The sequence below is a fragment of the Nerophis ophidion genome, linkage group LG25 (assembly GCF_033978795.1).
Source record: "Nerophis ophidion isolate RoL-2023_Sa linkage group LG25, RoL_Noph_v1.0, whole genome shotgun sequence".
Classification (NCBI taxonomy): Eukaryota; Metazoa; Chordata; class Actinopteri; order Syngnathiformes; family Syngnathidae; genus Nerophis; species Nerophis ophidion.
This window is the reverse complement of record NC_084635.1, coordinates 22,998,470-23,020,804: the sequence shown is the minus strand read 5'-3', so window position 1 is coordinate 23,020,804 and position 22,335 is coordinate 22,998,470. Positions and strand designations below refer to the sequence as shown.

Here is a 22,335-nt window from a genome sequence, read left to right as displayed (position 1 = left end):
GACTTGTTACAGGTGTAAATATATAACTTAGATTTATATTGCGCTTTACTAAACACTCAAAGCGCTCACAGAAAAGTGGTAAGCTACATCAGTAGCCACAGCTGCCCTGGGGTAGACTGACGGAAGCGTGGCTGCCAGTTCGCCCCTACATCCTCTCCGACCACCACCAATCATTCATTCATCATTCTCTCACCAGTGTGAGCGGCACCGGGGGCAAAGGGTGAAGTGTCCTCCCCAAGGACACAACGGCAGCAATTTTTTAGACGTCAATAGGCGGGAAGCGAACCTGCAACCCTCAGGTTTCTGGCCGGCCGCTCTATCCACTACATCAGGGGTCGGAGACCGTTTTGGCTGAGAGAGCCATGAAAGCCAAATGTATTTCCGTGAGAGCCATATTATATTTTTTAACACTGAATACAACTGAATGCATGCATTTTTAAGTAAGACCAACATGTTTAGAGTACAATAAGTCTCTTATTATTTTTAATAACATTTTTATTCTGAAGCTAACCAATAATAAATAAAATACTTCTTACCAATAATGCAACTTGTTGAACAGGTGGATGGATTAAAATGCATGAGAATGTTTTATATTTTGAACGTGATTTTTAACATTGTGATTATCAGCAGAATTATTCATTACTGGTTCACTGGTTCAAATCCCACCTAGAACCAACCTCGTCATGTCTGTTGTGTCCTGAGCAAGACACTTCACCCTTGCTCCTGATGGGTGCTGGTTGGCGCCTTGCATGGCAGCTCCCTCCATCAGTGTGTGAATGTGTGTGTGAATGGATAAATGTGGAAGTAGTGTCAAAGCGCTTTGAGTACCTTGATGGTAGAAAAGCGCTATACAAGTACAACCCATTTATTTATTGTGTTAAGCAATGTCAGCTAAGAATTGTCTGAGAGCCAGATGCAGTCATCAAAAGAGCCACATCTGACTCAAGAGCCATAGGTTCCCTACCCCTGCACTACGCCATGCCGCCCCAGATGAATAAATAATAATGATAAATAATTGAATTAATTGTCTTTATTGTAATTGTACCAGTACAATTAAGTTTGCAGTACAAATCATATCATTAAAAGCAATACAGCATTATAGAAAATTGTATTGACATTTTTCTTTCAACCAAATAAGCGCATGCTGAAGGATGAATGTCACAGGTCAAACACATTTGATTGACATTTCAAGTTGCAATTAATATGCAGCACAATGTTTGCACTTATTGACTCCTTCCTCCATGTCTGGAAAACCACTTTGAGCATCTCGAGGAATAATTTGGAATCTTTAACAGGAAGTAGTGTGTGCTCACTTTGCATACAGCTGGGTGTCTGAAAGGTACCAGTGAAATCTAACAGTGTAAAACAGGACCCATCCACAAAGAATCAGGGGCCATAGTAATCAATCACACAGATTATATCTACTGTAGTATTTATCTAATACATCTAGCTTTGAGTATATCATATTATTATTACCTATCTCATTATGTTTGCAATGTAGTATATTTACGTGTGTTGTTATATTTGCACAATATAGTGTCATGATCCGTGAGCCGGATCATGTTTTGTTTAGTTCTGTTCTGTTCTGCGGCAGCTGAAAAAACTGAAAGTGCCGACTGAGATGCTGGTGCAGTTCTACTCAGCAGTCATGGAGTCCGTCCTCACCTCCTCCATCACCGTGTGGTTCCCCGGCGCCACAGCATGGTACGTGCTGCTGAGAAGGTGATTGGCCGTAATCTCCCACCCCTCCAGGACCTGTTCTCCTCCAGGACCAGGAGGCGTGTGGGTCGGATCACAGCTGACTCTTCTCACCCTGGACACAAAATATTCTCCCCTCTTCCCTCAGGCAGGAGACTACGGTCCATCCAGACCCACACCTCCCGCCACCTGAACAGTTTTTTCCCCTCGGCCATCAGATACGTGAACAATATCAAGATCTGATAGCTTAGTTACAGCTCATGTTATTCTATTCTGTGTTATATGTCTTTTATGTTGCACGATTGCGCCAGGTAAAATTCCTAGTTTGTGAACCCGTTCTCAAACAATGGCAATAAAAAACTTTTCTGATTCTGATTAGTTTTGGACTCCCTTAGTTCCAGTTTTGTGCACTTTGGGTGTTTGTTTTGGTTTCCATGGGTAGTAATTGGTCTCACTTGCCTCTGATTAGTGCTCGGCACGTTCAACTGCTGTTGAGTACTAATCAGAGAGCTATTTGGTGGAGGTGCAGGTGCTAGCCGTGGAACAGAAAGGGTTGCTAGCCTTGGCTTTGGCGGCGGTGGCCGAGCTGGGGGCTGCGGCTTGGCATGCCGAAGAACAGGTGGGGGTGGCCGGGCCGGAGGTTGCTGCCTGGCTAGGCGTATCTGAGCCACCCCACTAGCACAGCTCCCAGCACCACGCCAAGCTCCACCACGCCGCCGAGGGCCGCCAGTACCTGCATCACGCCGCCAATTGCCGACAGAATGAAGCCACACCGACTGTGGCGAACAACGTGAATAAATAGCTTTCTGATTAGTGCTCAACAGCAGGTGAACGTGCCGAGCACTAATCAGAGGCAGGTGAAACCAATGAGTACCCATGGAAACCAAAACAAACACCCAATGTGCACAAAACAGGAACAAAAGGAGTCCAAAACTAACAGAACATAACTAAACAAACTATGATCTGGATCACGGATCAAGATATATAGTAAGTACCTTAAGGCAGTGGTCCCCAACCATTGGTACCGGGCCACAGAATAATTTTGTATTCCTTTTTTTTTTTATTTAAATATATATATATTTTTTAATTAAATCAACATAAAATACACAAGATACACTTACAATTTGTGCACCAACCCAAAAAAAACTCCCTTTTTCGTGACCAAAAAAAAAAAAAAATAAAAATAAAAATAAAAAAAGCGTTGACCACTGCCTCAAGGCACTCAACATCATTATTCTATTATGCCAAATTTGTACTGCTTGTAGACTTTTTATATTTTTCTGATTTATCTATGATTATATATCAGATCCTCCTAATGTAAATTTAAGGATTCGAGGAACTTTTGTCATAACAGCACACATGGAACACATGAGATGGCCCAAAACGTAGTACCCAAGGTCCCAGATTTAGCCCAATGAGTACCATAAGAACGATAGTGGTGTGTACATAATCATTTAGATAAATTAGGATACTAAAAAATTAGGTTAATAATCCATCCATCCATCCATCCATCATCTTCCGCTTATCCGAGGTCGGGTCGCGGGGGCAGCAGCCTAAGCAGGGAAGCCCAGACTTCCCTATCTCCAGCCACTTCGTCTAGCTCTTCCCGGGGGATCCCGAGGCGTTCCCAGGCCAGCCGGGAGACATAGTCTTCCCAACATGTCCTGGGTCTTCCCCGTGGCCTCCTACCAGCTGGACGTGCCCTAAACACATCCCTAGGGAGGCGTTCGGGTGGCATCCTGACCAGATGCCCGAACCACTTCATCTGGCTCCTCTCGATGTGGAGGAGCAGCGGCTTTACGTTGAGCTCCTCCCGGATGGCAGAGCTTCTCACCCTATCTCTAAGGGAGAGCCCCGCCACCCGGCGGAGGACACTCATTTCGGCCGCTTGTACCCGTGATCTTATCCTTTCGGTCATGACCCAAAGCTCATGACCATAGGTGAGGATGGGAACGTAGATCGACCGGTAAATTGAGAGCTTTGCCTTCCGGCTCAGCTCCTTCTTCACCACAACGGATCGATACAACGTCCGCATTACTGAAGACGCCGCACCGATCCGCCTGTCGATCTCACGATCCACTCTTCCCCCACTCGTGAACAAGACTCCTAGGTATTTGAACTCCTCCACTTGGGGCAGGGTCTCCTCCCCAACCCGGAGATGGCACTCCACCCTTTTCCGGGCGAGAACCATAGACTCGGACTTGGAGGTGCTGATTCTCATTCCGGTCGCTTCACACTCGGCTGCGAACCGATCCAGTGAGAGCTGAAGATCCCGGCCAGATGAAGCCATCAGGACCACATCATCTGCAAAAAGCAGAGACCTAATCCCGTGGCCACCAAACCGGAACCCCTCAACGCCTTGGCTGCGCCTAGAAATTCTGTCCATAAAAGTTATGAAATGAATCGGTGACAAAGGACAGCCTTGGCGGAGTCCAACCCTCACTGGAAACGTGTCCGACTTACTGCCAGCAATGCGGACCAAGCTCTGACACTGATCATACAGGGAGCGGACTGCCACAATAAGACAGTCCGATACCCCATACTCTCTGAGCACTCCCCACAGGACTTCCCGAGGGACACGGTCGAATGCCTTCTCCAAGTCCACAAAGCACATGTAGACTGGTTGGGCAAACTCCCATGCACCCTCAAGAACCCTGCCGAGAGTATAGAGCTGGTCCACAGTTCCACGACCAGGACGAAAACCACACTGTTCCTCCTGAATCCGAGGTTCGACTATCCGGCGAAGCCTCCTCTCCAGTACACCTGAATAAACCTTACCGGGAAGGCTGAGGAGTGTGATCCCACGATAGTTGGAACACACCCTCCGGTCCCCCTTCTTAAAGAGAGGGACCACCACCCCGGTCTGCCAATCCAGAGGTACCGCCCCCGATGTCCACGCGATGCTGCAGAGTCTTGTCAACCAAGACAGCCCCACAGCATCCAGAGCCTTAAGGAACTCCGGGCGGATCTCATCCACCCCCGGGGCCTTGCCACCGAGGAGCTTTTTAACTACCTCAGCGACCTCAGCCCCAGAAATAGGAGAGTCCACTACAGATTCCCCAGGCACCGCTTCCTCAAAGAAAGACGTGTTGGTGGGATTGAGGAGGTCTTCGAAGTATTCCCTCCACCGATCCACAACATCCGCAGTCGAAGTCAGCAGAACACCATCCGCACCATACACGGTGTTGATAGTGCACTGCTTCCCCTTCCTGAGGCGCCGTATGGTGGTCCAGAATCGCTTCGAAGCCGTCCGGAAGTCGTTTTCCATGGCTTCCCCGAACTCTTCCCATGTCCGAGTTTTTGCCTCCGCGACCGCTAAAGCTGCACACCGCTTGGCCCGTCGGTACCCGTCCACTGCCTCCGGAGTCCTATGAGCCAAAAGAACCCGATAGGACTCCTTCTTCAGCTTGACGGCATCCCTCACTGCTGGTGTCCACCAACGGGTTCTGGGATTACCGCCACGACAGGCACCAACAACCTTGCGGCCACAGCTCCAATCAGCCGCCTCGACAATAGAGGTTCGGAACATGGTCCACTCGGACTCAATGTCCCGCACCTCCCTCGTGACATGTTCAAAGTTCTCCCGGAGGTGTGAATTGAAACTCTCTCTGACAGGAGAATCTGCCAGACGTTCCCAGCAGACCCTCACAATGCGCTTGGGCCTGCCAGGTCTGTCCGGCATCCTCCCCCACCATCGCAGCCAACTCACCACCAGGTGGTGATCGGTAGAAAGCTCCGCCCCTCTCTTCACCCGAGTGTCCAAAACATAAGGCCGCAAATCCGATGACACAACTACAAAGTCGATCATGGAACTGCGGCCTAGGGTGTCCTGGTGCCAAGTGCACATATGGACACCCTTATGTTTGAACATGGTGTTTGTTATGGAAAATCCGTGACGAGCACAAAAGTCCAATAACAAAACACCACTCGGGTTCAGATCCGGGCGACCATTCTTCCCAATCACGCCTCTTCAGGTTTCACTGTCGTTGCCAACATGAGCGTTGAAGTCTCCCAGTAGGACAAGGGAATCACCCGGAGGAGCACTTTCCAGTACTCCCTTGAGTGTACCCAAAAAGGGTGGGTATTCTGAACTGCTGTTTGGTGCGTAAGCACAAACAACAGTCAGGACCCGTCCCCCCACCCGAAGGCGAAGGGAGGCTACCCTTTCGTCCACTGGGTTGAACTCAAACGTGCAGGCTTTGAGCCGGGGGGCAACGAGAATTGCCACCCCAGCCCGTCGCCTCTCACTGCCGGCAACGCCAGAGTGGAAGAGGGTCCAGTCCCCCTCGAGAGAACTGGTTCCAGAGCCCTTGCTGTGCGTCGAGGTGAGTCCAGCCGGAACTTCTCTACCTCGCGCACTAGCTCAGGCTCCTTCCCCCCCAGTGAGGTGACGTTCCACGTCCCAAGAGCTAGCTTCTGTAGCCGAGGATCGGACCGCCAAGTGCCCTGCCTTCGGCTGCCGCCCAGCTCACAATGCACCCGACCTCTATGGCCCCTCCTATGAGTGGTGAGCCCATTGGAGGGATGACCCACGTTGCCTCTTCGGGCTGTGCCCGGCCGGGCCCCATGGGGACAGGCCCGACCACCAGGCGCTCGCCATCGTGCCCCAACTCCGGGCCTGGCTCCAGAGCGGGGCCCCGGTGACCCACGTCCGGGCGAGGGAAATCTGGGTTCATTTTGTTGTAATTCCATAGAAGTCTTTGAGCTGCTCTTTGTCTGATCACTCACCTAGGACCTGTTTGTCTTGGGAGACCCTACCAGGGGGCATGAAAGCCCCCAGACAACATAGCTCCTAGGATCATTGGGACACGCAAACTCCTCTACCACGGTAAGATAGCAGCTCAGAGAGGAGTAGGTTAATAATATATATAGGTTAATAATATATATTAAAAAGAAGTAGGTTTAAATGTAATTTGAAGGCCTACTGAAACCCACTACTACCCACCACGCAGTCTGATAGTTTATATATCAATGATGAAATATTAACATTGCAACACATGCCAATAAGGCCTTTTTAGTTTACTAAATTACAATCTTGAGTTTCCCGGGACTTTTTTCTTGAAAACGTTGCGTAATGATGACGTGTACGCGTGACGTCACGGGCTGTTATGAATATGAGCGCTGCACACAAACACAGCTAAAAGTCGTCTGCCTTAACGGCATAATTACACAGTATTTTGGACATCTGTGTTGCTTAACCTTTTGCAATTTGTTCAATTAATATTGGAGAAGTCAAAGTAGAAAGACGGAGTTGGGAAGCTTTAGCCTTTAGCCACAAAAACACACGGTGATTCCTTGTTTAAAATTCACGGAGGTGAAACTTTCCCATGGACCAGAGCGGAAATGGATTCCAACTACATGTCAACCAGCAGGTTTCGGTGAGAAAATTGTGGTTAAAAAGTCGCCACTGACCGGATATCAGCCTAGCTTCTGCCTCCCGTACAGCTGCCGTCGACTTCTCCGAGACACTGGGCGTCAACACCCGGCCGTGGACGTACACTTCCGACTATTAGGTACTGTTAAACTCACTAAAACACTAGCAATACAATAGAAACATAAGGGATTTCCCAGAATTATCCTAGTAAATGTCTAAAAACATCGGAATATGTCTCAATGCAACGCGATTGCAATCGCATTTTTTTTCTTTTCTAGTCCGTCGCTATCAATATCCTCAGACACAAATCTTTCATTTCTGCTCAAATTAATGGGGAAATTGTTGTTTTCTTGGTGGGAATAGCACTTTTTGTTGGAGGCTCCCATTAAAAACATTGTGAATATGTGAGGAACCATCACACGGGTGACGTCATCGTCTGCGACTTCCGGTAGAGGCAGGGCTTTTCTCCAGTTGCGAACTTTATCGTGGATGTTCTCTACTAAATCCTTTCAGCAAAAATATGGCAATCTCGCAAAATGATCAAGTATGACACATAGAATGGACCTGCTATCCCCGTTTAAATAAGAAAATCTCATTTCAGTAGGCCTTTAAGAAATAAGCCTCAAAATGTTACAATCTTTTGCTGCAACTTTGTGAAAAAGCTGCCGCCAAATCAGGCAATTTAGGTCGCAACAATCCCAAAAAAAAAGCCTAAGAAATCCTAGAGGGACAGACATACAGTACGGCATATATGATATCTGTAAACCATTTAAATGTCCATCCATCCATCCATTTTCTACCGCTTATTCCCTTTGGGGGCTCTGGTGCCAAAAATCTGCTTGAATAAATAATCTTCATTTTTAAAAATTAAAATTAAAATCAAATGAACTAGCTAAAATTACAGTATTTACAAATAAATAAATAATATTGTTAAGTTAGCTGATGTAAACAACAGGTATTGCTTCATTTCACAAGTTTGTCTGGTGCATTAAACTATTTTTGAGCAACACAATCCATCCATCCATCCATCCATCCATCCATCTTCTTACGCTTATCCGTGGTCGGGTCACGGGGGCAGCAGCCTAAGCAGGAGGGCCAAGAATTTGCTCTCCCCAGCCACTTCGTCCAGCTCTTCCTGGGGGATTCCGAGGCGTTCCCAGGCCAGCCGGGAGACATAGTTTTCCCAACATGTCCTGGGTCTTCCCCGTGGCCTCCTACCGGTCGTGCCTTAAACACCTCCCTCGGGAGGATTTTGGGTGGTGTCCACACCAGATGCCCGGACCACCTCATCTGACGCCTCTCGATGTGGAGAAGCAGCGGCTTTACTTTGAGCTCCTCCCCGAATGGCAGAGCTTCTCACTCTATCTCTAAGGGAGAAGGCCGCCACCCGGCGGAGGAAACTCATTTCAGCCACTGGTACCCATGATCTTGTCCTTTCGGTCATAACCCAAAGCTCTTGACCATAGTTGAGGATGGGAACGTTGATCGACCGGTAAATTGAGAGCTTTTTCTTCCGGCTCAGCTCCTTCTTCACCACAATGGATCGATACAGCGTCTGCATTTAAGATGCCGAACCAATCCGCCTGTCAAACTCATAATCCACTCTTCCCCTCACTCGTGAACAAGACTCCGAGGTACTTGAACTCCTCCACTTGGGGCAGGGTCTCCTCCCCCAAACCGGAGATGGGACTCCACCCCTTTTCTAGGCGAGAGCCATGGACTCGGACTTGGAGCTGCTTATTCTCCTCCCAGTCACTTCACACTCAGCTGCGAACCGATCCAGTGAGAGTTTCCTCATAGAAAGACGTGTTGGTGGGATTGACTAGGTTTTTGAAGTATTCCCTCCACCGATCCACAACTTCCGCAGTCGAGGTCAGCAGAACACCATCCCCGCCATACACGCTGTTAACAGTGCACTGCTTCCCCTTCCTGAGGCGGAAGATGGTGGTCCATAATCGCTTCGAAGCCGTCCGGAAGTAGTTTTCCATGGCTTCCCCGAACTCCTCCCATGTCAGAATTTTTGCCTCTGCAACTACTGAAGCCGCACACCGCTTGGCCTGTCGGTACTTGTCCGCTGCCTCCGGAGTCCTATGAGCCAAAAGAACCCGATAGGACTCCTTCTTCAGCTTGACGGCATCCCTCACCACCGGTGTCCACCAACAGGTTCGAGGATTACCGCCACGACAGGCACCAACTACCTTGCGGCCACAACGCCAATTATCCGCCTCAACAATAGAGGTGTAGAACATGGTCCACTTGGACTCAATGTCCAGCGTCTCCCTCGTGACGTGTTCAAAGTTCTTCCGGAGGTGGGAATTGAAACCCTCTCCGACAGGGGACTCCCCCACCATCGCAGCAAACTCACCACCAGGTGGTGATCGGAAGAAAGCTCCCACCCTCTCTTCACCCGAGTGTGCAAAACATGAGGCCGCAAATTCGATGACACAACTACAAAGTCGATCATGGAACTTCGGCCTAGGGTGTCCTGGTGCCAAGTGCACATATGGACACCCTTATGTTTGAACATGGTGTTTGTTATGGAAGATCTGTGACAAGCACAAAAGTCCAATAAGAAAACAACACTCGGGTTCAGATCCCAGCGGCCATTCTTCCCAGTCCCGCCTCTCCAGGTTTCACTGTCGTTGCCAACATGAGCGTTGAAGTCTCCCAGTTGGACAAAGGAATCACCCGCGGGGGCACTTACCAGTACTCCCTCGAGTGTATCCAAAAAGGGTTGGTACTCTTAACTGCTTTTTGGTGTGTAAGCACAAACAACAGTCAGGACCCGTCCCCCCCAACCGAAGGCGGAGGGAGGCTACCCTCTCGTCCACCGGGTTGAACTCCAACGTGCAGGCTTTGAGCCGGGGGGAAACAAAAATTGCCACCCCAGCTCGTCACCACTCACTGCATGCAACGCCAGAGTTTTATAGAGTCCAGCCCCTCTCGAGAGAACTGGTTCCAGAGCCCTTGCTGTGTGTCGAACTGAGTCCGACTATATCCAGCCGGAACTTCTCCACCTTGCGCACTAGTTAAGGCTCTTTCCTCCCAGGGAGGTGACATTCAACGTCCCAAGAGTTAGCTTATTAACGGTAAATGGTAAATGGGTTGTACTTGTATAGCGCTTTTATGCCCCTTTTTAAGGAGCCCAAAGCGCTTTGACAGTATTTCCACATTCGGCAATTCACACACACATTCACACACTGATGGCAGGAGCTGCTATGCAAGGCGCTCACCAGGACCCATCAGGAGCATGGGTGAAGTGTCTTGCCCAAGGACACAACGGACGTGACTCGGATGGTAAAAGGTGGGGATTGAACCAATAACCCTTAGATTGCTGGCACAGCCACTCTACCAACTTCGCCACGCCGTATTTAGCCTAGGATCGGACCGCCAAGTGCTCTGCCTTCGGCTTCCGCCCAGCTCACACTGCACCCAGTTCTATGGACCGTCTCATGAGTGAAGAGCCCAGTGGAGGGGGAACCCACGTTGCCTCTACAGCAGGGGTCTCAAACTCAATTTACCTGGGGGCAACTGGATGCAGAAACTAGATGAGGCTTGGCCGCAAGAAAAGATTTCTTTGAAAAAAATCTAACTTGCACTTTTTAATGAATTCACCTTCTTTGAATGGCTTTCCCGCCCCCGCAACCATCGCCTTAGAGCATGGGTGTCAAACTCTGGCCCGCGGGCCAAATTTGGCCCACCGTACAATTTCATTTGGCCTTTGAGGCAATATCAAATTAACATTAGAGCTGGCCCGCCGGTACTATAAAGGCACTGCCTTTAGCGTTGTCTACAATATGTTGTCACATCCGCTTTTACTCCATACAAACAGCATGTCACATGATATATGCAACTTGTACACACACTTAAGTGAATGCCAGCATACTTGGTCAACAGCCATACAGTTCAGACTGAGGGTGGCCGTATAAACAGCTTTAACACTGTTACAAATATGTGCCACACTGTGAACCCACACCATACAAGAATGACTAACACATTTCGGGAGAACACCCGCACCGTAAAACAACATAAACACAACAGAACAAATACCCAGAACCCCTAGCAGCACTGACTACCACCAAAACCCGCCCTCCACCACCAACCACACCTATCTCATTATTATTTTATTATAAGATTTAATAGCCTGTGGAAAAATGTAATGTTGATATTTACCTCAGAAGGCTGCAAATAGAAAAGAGGCATTAACTGTTTTATTGAAATTGTATTTATTTGACCATTTATTTTTTTTCCGTTTGTTTTTTGAACGTTGATTTTGCACTATTAAGTTATATAATTATTGCTTGTTCAATATTCATTGTTCAAGCAAATCAGTTTAGCAAACTGAGCAATAATTAACAATTTATTCATGCACTTTCTCTTGTTACTTCAAGGCTTGAATGTTTGATTCATTCATTATTGTTATTTTATTTTCAAATTTATTATTAGCCTGTGGACAAAGTTTATTTTGATATTTACCTCAGAATGCTGCAAATAGAAAAGAGGCACTCAATTTTTATTTAGATTTTATTTGATATGCCATTGATATTTTTGAATTATTATTTTTTTTAATTTAAACTCGATTTTGCATGTCACTATAAAGTTATAAAAGCCTTGCTTGTTCAATATTCAATGCGAAACTTGTTTGGGTCCCTATTAAAAGGTTAATTTGTTCAACCCTTGGCCCGCGGCTTTGTTCAGTTTAAAATTTTGGCCCACTCTGTATTTGACTTTGACACCCCTGCCTTAGAGTTTACAGTTACGGTAGCACAATTAGCCCCGAACGGGCTAACATCATGACTAACGTGTTACACGTTTGATTCGCCCAGCGACTCTCTGTCAGATTATCAGCGCTGGGGTATTTCTTGTTTGGTGTGGGTTCACAGTATGGCGCATATTAGGAACAGCGTTAAAGTTTTTTTTACGGCAGCCCTTAGTGTGACCTGTATGACTGTTGACCAAGTATGTCTTGCAGTCACTTACGTGCGCCTGCAGAAGCCAAATACAACGCTAAAGACAGTCCTGTCACGGCACGCCCTGAAATTCGGGAGTCTCCCGGAAAAATTGGGCGGGTTGGCAAGTATGACTCTGTCAAGTGCTTTCATATTAAACTCGCGGGCTGCACTAACATTAAATCGTCATATTAAGGTGCGGGCCGCAAAATAACCTCTTGGGGGGGCGCAATTGGCCCCTGGGGGCCGCGTGTCTAAGACCCCTGCTCTACGGGCTGTGCCCAGGCGGGCCCCATGGAGGCACTCGTCATCGTGCCCCAATTCCGGGCCTGGTCCCTGAGGGGGGCCCCGGTGACCCGTGTCCGGGAAAGGGAAAACTGAGTCTCGGTTGTTGAATTTCCATAGAAGTCTTCGAGCTGCTCTTTGTCTGATCCCTCACCTAGGACCTGTTTGTTTTGGGAGACCCTCTTCTAAGATCCCGGACAACATAGTTCCTAGAATCATTGGGAAACGCAAACTCCTCTACCACAGTAAGGTGGCAGCTCAGAGAGGAGTAGGGGTTCTTTTCCCATGCTTAATTGGGGTGTTTTTTTTAATGTATTTTGCTATCGTCACAATGTCAAAGCTCTTTAAAGTCTATTATTAATGATACCTAAAATAATAGGGGGCTGCGGGGGCATTACAAACAACATTTTTAATGATACAGTAGGTTATGTTCAAAGACGGAAATATAATAACTAACCTATTTCATATAAATAAAATGTTGATGGCATTTCACATTTTTTGGAGTAATCCAGAGATGGAGCCTGAATGTTATGTTAATCTGATCAAAATGATTTAAATTTCTCATCACGTATGTAGAACGTGATCTTTTTCATGTTCTTATCTTTTCCCAAGCATTGACATTCATAAATGTCCTTTTGCAGACGGCAAAGTGGATTGTTTCAGAGCGATAACATCTTACGTATCATTAGCCTGTCTGGCTGTGACAGCAGTCGTTGTCACAAGAACACAGGAGTGAGTCCACTTCATGCATGCTGCATCATTAAAGCCAAACAACAACAAAAAGCGCCAGTGGAATTTTAATGGTTTGTGCATCAATATGGATAATACAAGTATTGTGCAATGAGGTTTGTGCTTGGTGAGGCGCTCGCATTTAAAAACAAATTGTTAACTTCCGATGTCTAAATCCTCGTTAAGACACATTGCTCATTCAAAAATATAACAAGAATAAGAAGAGAATTATTCAGTTTAGGTAAAAACTTTGCTTTCAGATGTTAATTTTTATTAGAGATGGGATTTATGGCTCTCTGAAGCAGGAGTAGGGAAACTATGGCTCGCGAGACAGATGTGGCTCTTTTGATGACTGCATTTAAGTCTCACCTTAAAACTCATTTGTATACTCTAGCCTTTAAATAGACCTCCTTTTTAGACCAGTTGATCTGCTGCTTCTTTTATTTTTCTCCTCTGCCCCCCCCCCCCCGTAGTGGTTTGTACAATCCTTTGAGACATTTGTGATTTAGGGTTCACTAATACACACCCATACCATCACAGATGCTGGCTTTTGAACTTTGCGCCTATAACAGTCCGAATGGTTATTTTCCTCTTTGTTCTGGAGGACACCACATCCTCTGTTTCCAAATATAATTTGAAATGTGGACTCGTCAGACCACAGAACACCTTTCCACTTTGCATCAGTCCATCTTAGGTGAGTTCGAGCCCAGCCAAGTCGGCGGCGTTTCAGGATATTTTAGATAAATGGGTTAGGCTTTTCATAGTAGAGTTTTAACTTGCACTTACAGATGGAGCGACCAACTGTAGTTACTGACAGTGGTTTTATGAAGTGTTCCTGAGCCCATGTGGTGATATCTTTTACACAATGATGTCGGTTTTTGATGCAGTACCGCCTGAGGGATCAAAGGTCCGTAATATCATCGCTTACGGGTAGTGATTTCTCCAGATTCTCTGAACCTTTTGATGATTTTACGGACCGTAGATGGTAAAATCCCTAAATTCCTTGCAATAGCTCGTTGAGAAATGTTGTCCTAAAACTGTTCGACAATTTGCTTACATATTGGTGACCCTCGCCCCATCCTTGTTTGTGAATTACTTAGCATTTCATGGAAGCTGCTTTTATACCCAATCATTGCACCCACCTGTTCCCAATTAGTCTACACACCTGTGGGATGTTCCAAATAAGTGTTTAATGAGAAATCCTCAACTTTATCAGTATTTATTGCCACCTTTCCAAACTTCATTGTCACGTGTTGCTGGCATCAAATTTTAAAGTTAATCATCATTTGCAAAAAAAAAAAAGTTTATCAGTTTGAACATCAAATGTTGTCTTTGTAGCATATTCAACTGAATGTGGGTTGAAAATGATTTTCAAGTCATTGTATTACGTTTATATTTACATCTAACACAATTTCCCAACTCTTTTGGAAGAGGGGTTTGTACTACTGGCATTTTCTGCTAATGTAAACACTCATTTCCCTCCACATTCATGCTATTATGCTTTCCAACCAGTGTGCAATGTTGTTGAACTAGTAGCACGCATATATAATGTGCAATATATCATTTCTACAATATAGAGCTATGCTGTAGCTCAGCTTTGCATGCACTATCTAGTTTGCAAATGTTTATTACTTGCAAACTTTAGTGTAGATCAGGCCCTCTGTGTATAAAAAATATAATTAAAACAAAAACAAAAATTAGCACAATAAATACATTTGAATGTAATATTGTACTACCCAACCTGGTATGTGTTCAACTAAACTAGGGATGATGTTTGAAACCGGTTCTCCCGATTGTTCGACAAGAAAAGAACTGATACCATGGATTCGAATCCCTTTTTGAGAACCGGTTCCTGTTATCGAAACCACCATACCGTATTTTCGCGACTATAGGGCGCACCGTATTAAAATGCGCCGTGTCAGTTACGGGTGCTATTTCTGTATTTAACGCATAAATAAGGCACAGCGTGTTTTTGGGCGCAGACATGGTTAAACATACGCTAGCTTGAAACATAAGCTAGTTTAAAACATACGCTAGCATGCTGGGACGCTGTTTTAAAAAGGCAGCAGGAGCAAAGCTGAATTTGGTTGTACAAACCCCGTTTCCATATGAGTTGGGAAATTGTTTTAGATGTAAATATAAACGGAATACAAATCAAATGCAAATCATTTTCAACCCATATTCAGTTGAATATGCTACAAAGACAACATATGTGATGTTCAAATTGATAAACATTTTTTTTTTTGCAAATAATCCTTAACTTTAGAATTTGATGCCAGCAACATGTGACTAAGAAGTTGGGAAAAGTGGCAATAAATACTGATAAAGTTGAGGAATGCTCATCAAACACTTATTTGGAACATCCCACAGGTGTGCAGGCTAATTGGGAACAGTTGGGTGCCATGATTGGGTATAAAAACAGCTTCCCAAAAAATGCTCAGTCTTTCACAAGAAAGGATGGGGCGAGGTACACCCCTTTGTCCACAACTGCGTGAGCAAATAGTCAAACAGTTTAAAAACAACGTTTCTCAAAGTGCAATTGCAAGAAATTTAGGGATTTCAACATCTACGGTCCATAATATCATCAAAAGGTTCAGAGAATCTGGAGAAATCACTCCATGTAAGCGGCATGGCCAGAAACCAACAGTGACCTTCGATCCCTTAGACGGCACTGTATCAAAAACTGACATCAATCTCTAAAGGATATCACCACATGGGCTCAGGAACACTTCAGAAAACCACTGTCACTAAATATAGTTTGTCGCTACATCTGTAAGTGCAAGTTAAAGCTCTACTATGCAAAGCAAAAGCCATTTATTAACAACATCCAGAAATGCCGCGGGCTTCTCTGGGCCCGAGATCATCTAAGATGGACTGATGCAAAGTGGAAAAGTGTTCTGTGGTCTGACAAGTCCACATTTCAAATTGTTTTTGGAAATATTCCACATCGTGTCATCCGGACCAAAGGGGAAGCGAACCATCCAGACTGTTATCGACGCAAAGTTCAAAAGCCAGCATCTGTGATTTTATGGGGGTGCATTAGTGCCCAAGGCATGGGTAACTTACACATCTGTGAAGGCACCATTAATGCTGAAAGGTACATACAGGTTTTGGAACTACATATGCTGCCATCTAAGCGCCGTCTTTTCCATGGACGCCCCTGCTTATTTCAGCAACACAATGCCAAGCCACATTCAGCACGTGTTACAACAGCGTGCCTTCGTAAAAAAAGAGTACGAGTACTTTCCTGGCCCACCTGCAGTCCAGACCTGTCTCCCATCGAAAATGTGTGGCGCATTATGAAGCGTAGAACACGACAGCGGAGACCCCGGACTGTTGAACGACTGAAGCTCTACATAAAACAAGAATGGGAAAGAATTCCACTTTCAAAGCTTCAACAATTAGTTTCCTCAGTTCCCAAACGTTTATTGAGTGTTGTTAAAAGAAAAGGTGATGTAGCACAGCGGTAAACATGCTCTTTCCCAACTACTTTGGCACGTGTTGCAGCCATGAAATTCTAAGTTAATTATTATTTAAAAAAACAACAACAAAGTGACTGAGCTACTGTGTGGAAGCGTTTCCCATTTGGATCACTCCAGTCGGTGTAAGTAAGTGGTTCTCAAATGGGAATACGCGTATCCCTGTGGGTACTTGAAGGTATGCCAAGGGGTACGTGAAATTTGAAATAAAATATTCCAAAAATGCCAACAATTCAAAAATCCTTTATAAATATATTTATTGAATAATACTTCAACAAAGTATGAATTTAAGTTTATAAACTGTGAAAAGAAATGCAACAATGCAATATTCAGTGTTGACAGCTAAATTTTTTGTGGACATGTTCCATAAATATTGATGTTAAAGATTTCTTTTTTTGTGAAGAAATGTTTAGAATTAAGTCCATGAATCCAGATGGATCTCTATTACAATCCCCAAAGAGGGCCCTTTAAGTTGATGATTACTTCTATGTGTAAAAATCTTTATTTATAGTTGAATCACTTGTTTATTTTTCAACAAGTTTTTTGTTTTTTTATATCTTTTTTTCCAAATAGTTAAAAAAAGACTACTACAAATGAGCAATATTTTGCACTGTTATACGATTTAATAAATCAGAAAATAATGACATATTTTACTACTTTATCTCTTTTTTTTTCAACCAAAACTGCTTTACTCTGATTAAGGGGTACTTGAATTAAAAACATGTTCACAGGAGGTACATCACTGAAAAAAGGTTGATAATCACTGGTCTAAGTCGAAATTGGGGGAAAAGGGCATTTTTGGACAGCTGCAGCTGCGGTGGAAGTCCACAGGAGGGCGCACGTACCCTCCAGAGTCTATTGCTGTCCTTCTCTCAATAAGGCACACCTGGAAATAATGAATTTATTTATGTGTGCAACTGCGGCAGAAGTCCACGGGAGGGCTCTAAGTCCCCGCTGTTCTTTTTGTTTAAATGCTGCTTTTTCTTTCCTTGCTCACCTGTCAGCCATCCTGGGGGCCTTTTCCACCATTCTTAAATTATTAGACAGTCAAGATTACTCCCTGCTTTTACCCAGAGTCAACACTTTGAAAAATTCAGAGCTTTTTTGGTGACTTCCAGCAAGGAGAGGGCCTAATTTTGAATTTCTTACCCAGGTGGAGATCCAAGGCAGGTCGGGCGTCTTAAAGGGACACGCACCTACACACTTAGGAAACTTTACAGCTCTTTTTGGTGACTTCTATCAAGTAGAGGGACTAATTTTGAATTTCTTACCCAGGTGGAGATCCAAGGCAGGTCGGCGTCTTAAAGGGACGCGCACCCAGAGACACTTAGGCAAATGTACAGCTTTTTTTGGTGACTTCCATCAAGTAGAGGGACTAATTTTGTTTTCCTGACCCAGGTGGAGATCCAAGGCAGGTCAGGCTTCTTGAAGAGACACACACCTAGACACTTGGGCAAATGTACAGCTTTTTTTGGTGACTTCCGTAAGTAGAGGGACTAATTTTGTATTCCTGACCCAGGTGGGGATCCAAGGCAGGTCGGGCTTCTTCTGTTCACACTTCTTCCGTGTATAGCTAATCCCTTCCACCTGGTCCCCATAAAGAAGGTGGTTTGTCTGCAAGAGATTTCGACTAATGGGATACGAAAATAAGCTGTTTAAACCAACTGGTAAGCACATCTTTCTTATAAATTATTGACTATCATTCGTCCAAGAAAAATGTGTTCATAACCAAGTTAAGCCAAAAAAATTAGGTAAGCTAATTACGTCTTGTGAGTTAGCATAGCACGATAATTAATTCGATCTGATTAGCTGGAGAAGCTAAGCTAAGTATAGCTAGGAAAATAGCGTGTTTTATCAATGTTGTTTTCACAACAAGCCTATACTTATATATTTTACTACAAAGAGGTAAGGATATATTTTTTTGAGGACAACTCAGAGAACCTTTACCAACAAGTGCATTTAATTAAGAACTTCAGCCTTGCTCCTAGAAAACTTTTTGAATCACTTTCAGTTGCTTTCGCTTTTCATTTGGACTGGTTTATAGTCAAAGTAGCTCTGATTTAATGCTAATCGGTTGTCTATAAGGACTTCTAAGAAGTTATATGTAGAGGTGTAATGGACATTGGCGATTTAGGATACTTTAAAAACCTCCCATTGATTTTGTTTCACACATTTTGTCAGGACTATGACATGGATTGGTTTTGCTCCTTCAACGCAGAGGGATTACAGGACGAGCCAGGCGTGAATTCAGGTACATGATAATTTATTAATACACTAAATAAAAAAAATAATCAAAACAAAGGGCGCTCACAAGGAGGTATATTACTAGACTACAAAATACAAACAGGAAACAAAAACACTTGCACGATGGCATGAATGAACTACGAACATAAACAGCAAGATGGCATGACTATAAACAACTAAAACTAAACACTTATTTTGACCAAAAACAGGAGGCAAGAATAGCAAGGTGCGTGGCAGGTGATCGTGGGCATGGAGAATGAGTAGCATATGTAGGCAATGCAATAGCAGGCATGAAGGCAGAAAGCAAATAGCAAAGTTCCCAGGACGAGGACAGAAACAAAATGGTATAAATAGCAGCGATGATGATTAGAAACAGGTGTGGGACTGAGGGCTGGGCGTTACTTGGAGACCATGTGGAAACTAATGGGTTACTATGGAAACAAACAAAACCAGGAAGTGTAAAACGGGAAACAAGAGTCCAAAAACAAAACAAACATGATCAAACTTAAAACTGAATTACAGGCATGGCACATTTTAGATGAAAGACAGATGCCCTGAAGACCTGATGTCATTTCCCTGTCTTCTCTTTGTTTTTTTGTCAGTTTTTTCCTTCTGTCAATTAGTCCCCAGCGAGGCACACCTGCAACAAATCGCTACCCGGTAGTATTTAAGTTTGTCACCGCTAGCTGTTCCCTGCCGGTTATTGTCTCCTGGACCTCCCTCTGCACATGCCTGATTCGCTTCATCCTGCTTGGTACGTTGTCTCTCCTTATTCTTATTATTCCTCTCTTGTTTTTTGCTCCCTAGTCCCTCTGAAGTAAAGAGGATTTTGCGTTGGATCCCTTTTGCCTTTGCCCAGTGCATCCTGGCCATCCCCCCTGCCGACCACTGAGGGTCCTGCTTTTGTTTGTCTTTCCATGGTGTGCACGTCTGCCTCATCGCCTTTAGTTAAACCCTTTTGGACTCATTAAAGATTGTTCTATTTTTGTAATTCAACCTCGCCTCCGTCTCTGCATCCGAGGGTCAATTCCTTGATCAGAACCTAACATGATGACCTGTATGAAACAACATCCGTCAGCGGTTGATCAGTCAGTGCTGATGAGTACGGTCCACATACAACCTCTGAAAGTGAAGACAGCGAAGATAGCCTGACAATAAGGACAAAACAGCCTTTTTGTCATCACTTCTTGGATGATCCTGGCTCAATAAGTCCTCCAGCCTGTGACAGCACAACGGTAGACAACATGGAATTGGACATAAACCGCATAAGACCTGATGTCGCGGGAACAGAAGAACCCTGCTCAAGTCTGGAAACAATTGACACCGTAGTTGTTTGTGCTTCCCTCAAAAAACATGGAAATAGAGTTTACAACAAAAGACATTATTGCTTGTATTTCAGTAAGCCTTATGCCAAGATGGCAAGGCATCTAGAAAGTGCACACAAAACACATTGTAAGTAGCCAAAGCTCTTAGGTTTCCAACGAGTTCCATAGAGAGAAGGAAACAGCTAGATTATATTTGTAATAAAGGGAACTATGCTCACAATGCTGCTAATATGCAGTCAGGAAAGTGTGAACTAGTGCCATTCAAACCACCACCTAAAGAAGCCAAAGGAAATCATTTTATGCACTTTGCAAGGACTGTTTACCAGAAAGGGACTGTGGAGACACATGTGAAGTTGTTGCCTCAAACCTGCATCAGTCACCCGAAAACCAAGAAAGAACCATGTCCAGTCCATGTGCACATCTACTGGGCCTGTGCCTTCAAGTATATCCAAACAACTGTGGGGAGTAATAAGTGCCATGATTCCTGATCCAATCACAGAAATGATTAAAGATGACCATGTCATCACGGATGTGGGCAGCACCCGTTGAACAAAAGTAGTATGTCAGCAAAAAATCAATAATGTGTCGGAGAGAAAATGCGGGAATTAGGAAGACTGATTCATAATACCAGGAGAGTAACTACCTGGGAAAAAAATGGAGGATTTTGTGAATCCTAAGAACTACTTGGAGATGGTGAAAGCTGTCAAATGTACTTGTGGCTTTGATAGTGTCAATAACACATTCTGGATTCCATCACTGGCAAATAAACTTGGGAATTCCCTGGTTAAAGTCAGCAAACTCTGGAAAGCACAAGGTTTGATAATGAACAATGAAGAGCTGGTAAGGAATGCCACTCAGTTTCAAAAAGTCCACAATGAGAAGTGGAACAAGTTGATCTCTGCAACAGCCCTGAGAAACATAGCTGAAGGAAAGTGGAATGCACCACAAGTTGTGCCCTTCACTGAGGATGTTCAAAAAATGCAACAGTTTCTCCAAAAAGGCCTGGTCAGACCTTACAAAAGTATGTTTGACACAGATCCTCCTCTTTAACAGACAAAGAGAAGGAGAGGTAGCAGCCATGCCCTTGTTGGCTTTTTTGTCAAGAGACACAACTTATATTCATGAAAATGTGGACTGGGCACTCTCTGAAGTGGAAAAAAAAAGTGTGCAGACATTTTTCAAGGATTGTCATCTCCTGGTGACCTGTTCCTATTCACTTGACTCCAAAAATGGTGTGTGCATTAGGACTTCCCGTTAAGAACAGATAAATGTGTGGGGTTCTCAAAGACAACATCACATGGACAAAGATAAGACCTTCTGGAGGAAAGTTCTGTGGTCAGATGAAACAAAAATTGAGCTGTTTGGCTACAATACCCAACAATATGTTTGGAGAAGAAAAAGGGTGAGGCCTTTAATCCCAGGAACACCACACCTACCGTCAAGCATGGTGGTGGTGGTGGTGGTAGTATTATAACTTGACTCTCGCCAGATCCTTGTAGTTCGCTGAGCTCCACACAATAATCTGGGCTTCACGGCAATGCAAACTCCTTCGGGGGGGGGGGAATTCAAACTCAAAACTTCTGTCTTGAAAAAAAGCACTTTTGTAAATAAAAATGTGGAATGGCACATTACATTGATTGATTGTTTGAAAATTTTATTAGTAGATTGCACAGTACAGTACATATTCCGTACACCCGAATAAGTTTTTCAACTTGTTTAAGTCAGGGTCCACGTTAATCACTTCATGTCAAATGCAAATAAATTAACTCCAGTTAATCAATAAAGATACCAATAATCATTTAGTAGTGATACAAATCCATCCATCCATCTATCTTCTTACGCTTATCCGAGGTCGGGTCACGGGGGCAGCAGCCTAAGCAGGGAAGCCCAGACCTTCCTCTCCCCAGCCACTTTGTCTAGCTCTTCCCGGGGGACTCTGAGGCGTTCGAGGCCAGCCGGGAGACATAGTCTTCCCAACGTGTCCTGGGTCTTCCCCATGGCCTCCTACTGGTTGGACGTGCCGTAAACACCTCCCTAGGGAGGCGTTCGGGTGGCATCCTGACCAGATGCCCGAACCACCTCATCTGGCTCCTCTCCATGTGGAGGAGCAGCGGCTTTACTTTGAGTTCCTCCCGGATGGCAGAGCTTCTCACCCTATCTCTAAGGGAGAGCCCAGCCACCTGGAGGAAACTCATTTCGGCCGCTTGTTTCCCGGATCTTGTCCTTTCGGTCATAACCCAAAGCTCATGACC

The 22,335-nt window shown here is 44.8% G+C and overlaps 1 long non-coding RNA gene across 2 annotated transcripts in view; it reads left to right on the top strand.

Moving 5' to 3' along the window:
- LOC133542863 (uncharacterized) overlaps positions 1–19,749 on the top strand; it is a 49,102-nt gene extending 29,353 nt beyond the window's left edge. Inside the window, exons 1-6 of one of the 2 annotated variants that reach the window (XR_009804233.1) lie at positions 17,438–17,684; positions 17,790–17,851; positions 17,913–17,973; positions 18,034–18,181; positions 18,696–18,765; positions 19,566–19,749. This is a non-coding gene — a long non-coding RNA (uncharacterized LOC133542863). Of the gene's footprint in view, positions 1–17,437; positions 17,685–17,789; positions 17,852–17,912; positions 17,974–18,033; positions 18,182–18,695; positions 18,766–19,565 lie in introns of those variants that run through there. The other variant, XR_009804234.1, reaches the window with a different exon arrangement.
- Positions 19,750–22,335: the final 2,586 nt, after the last annotated feature.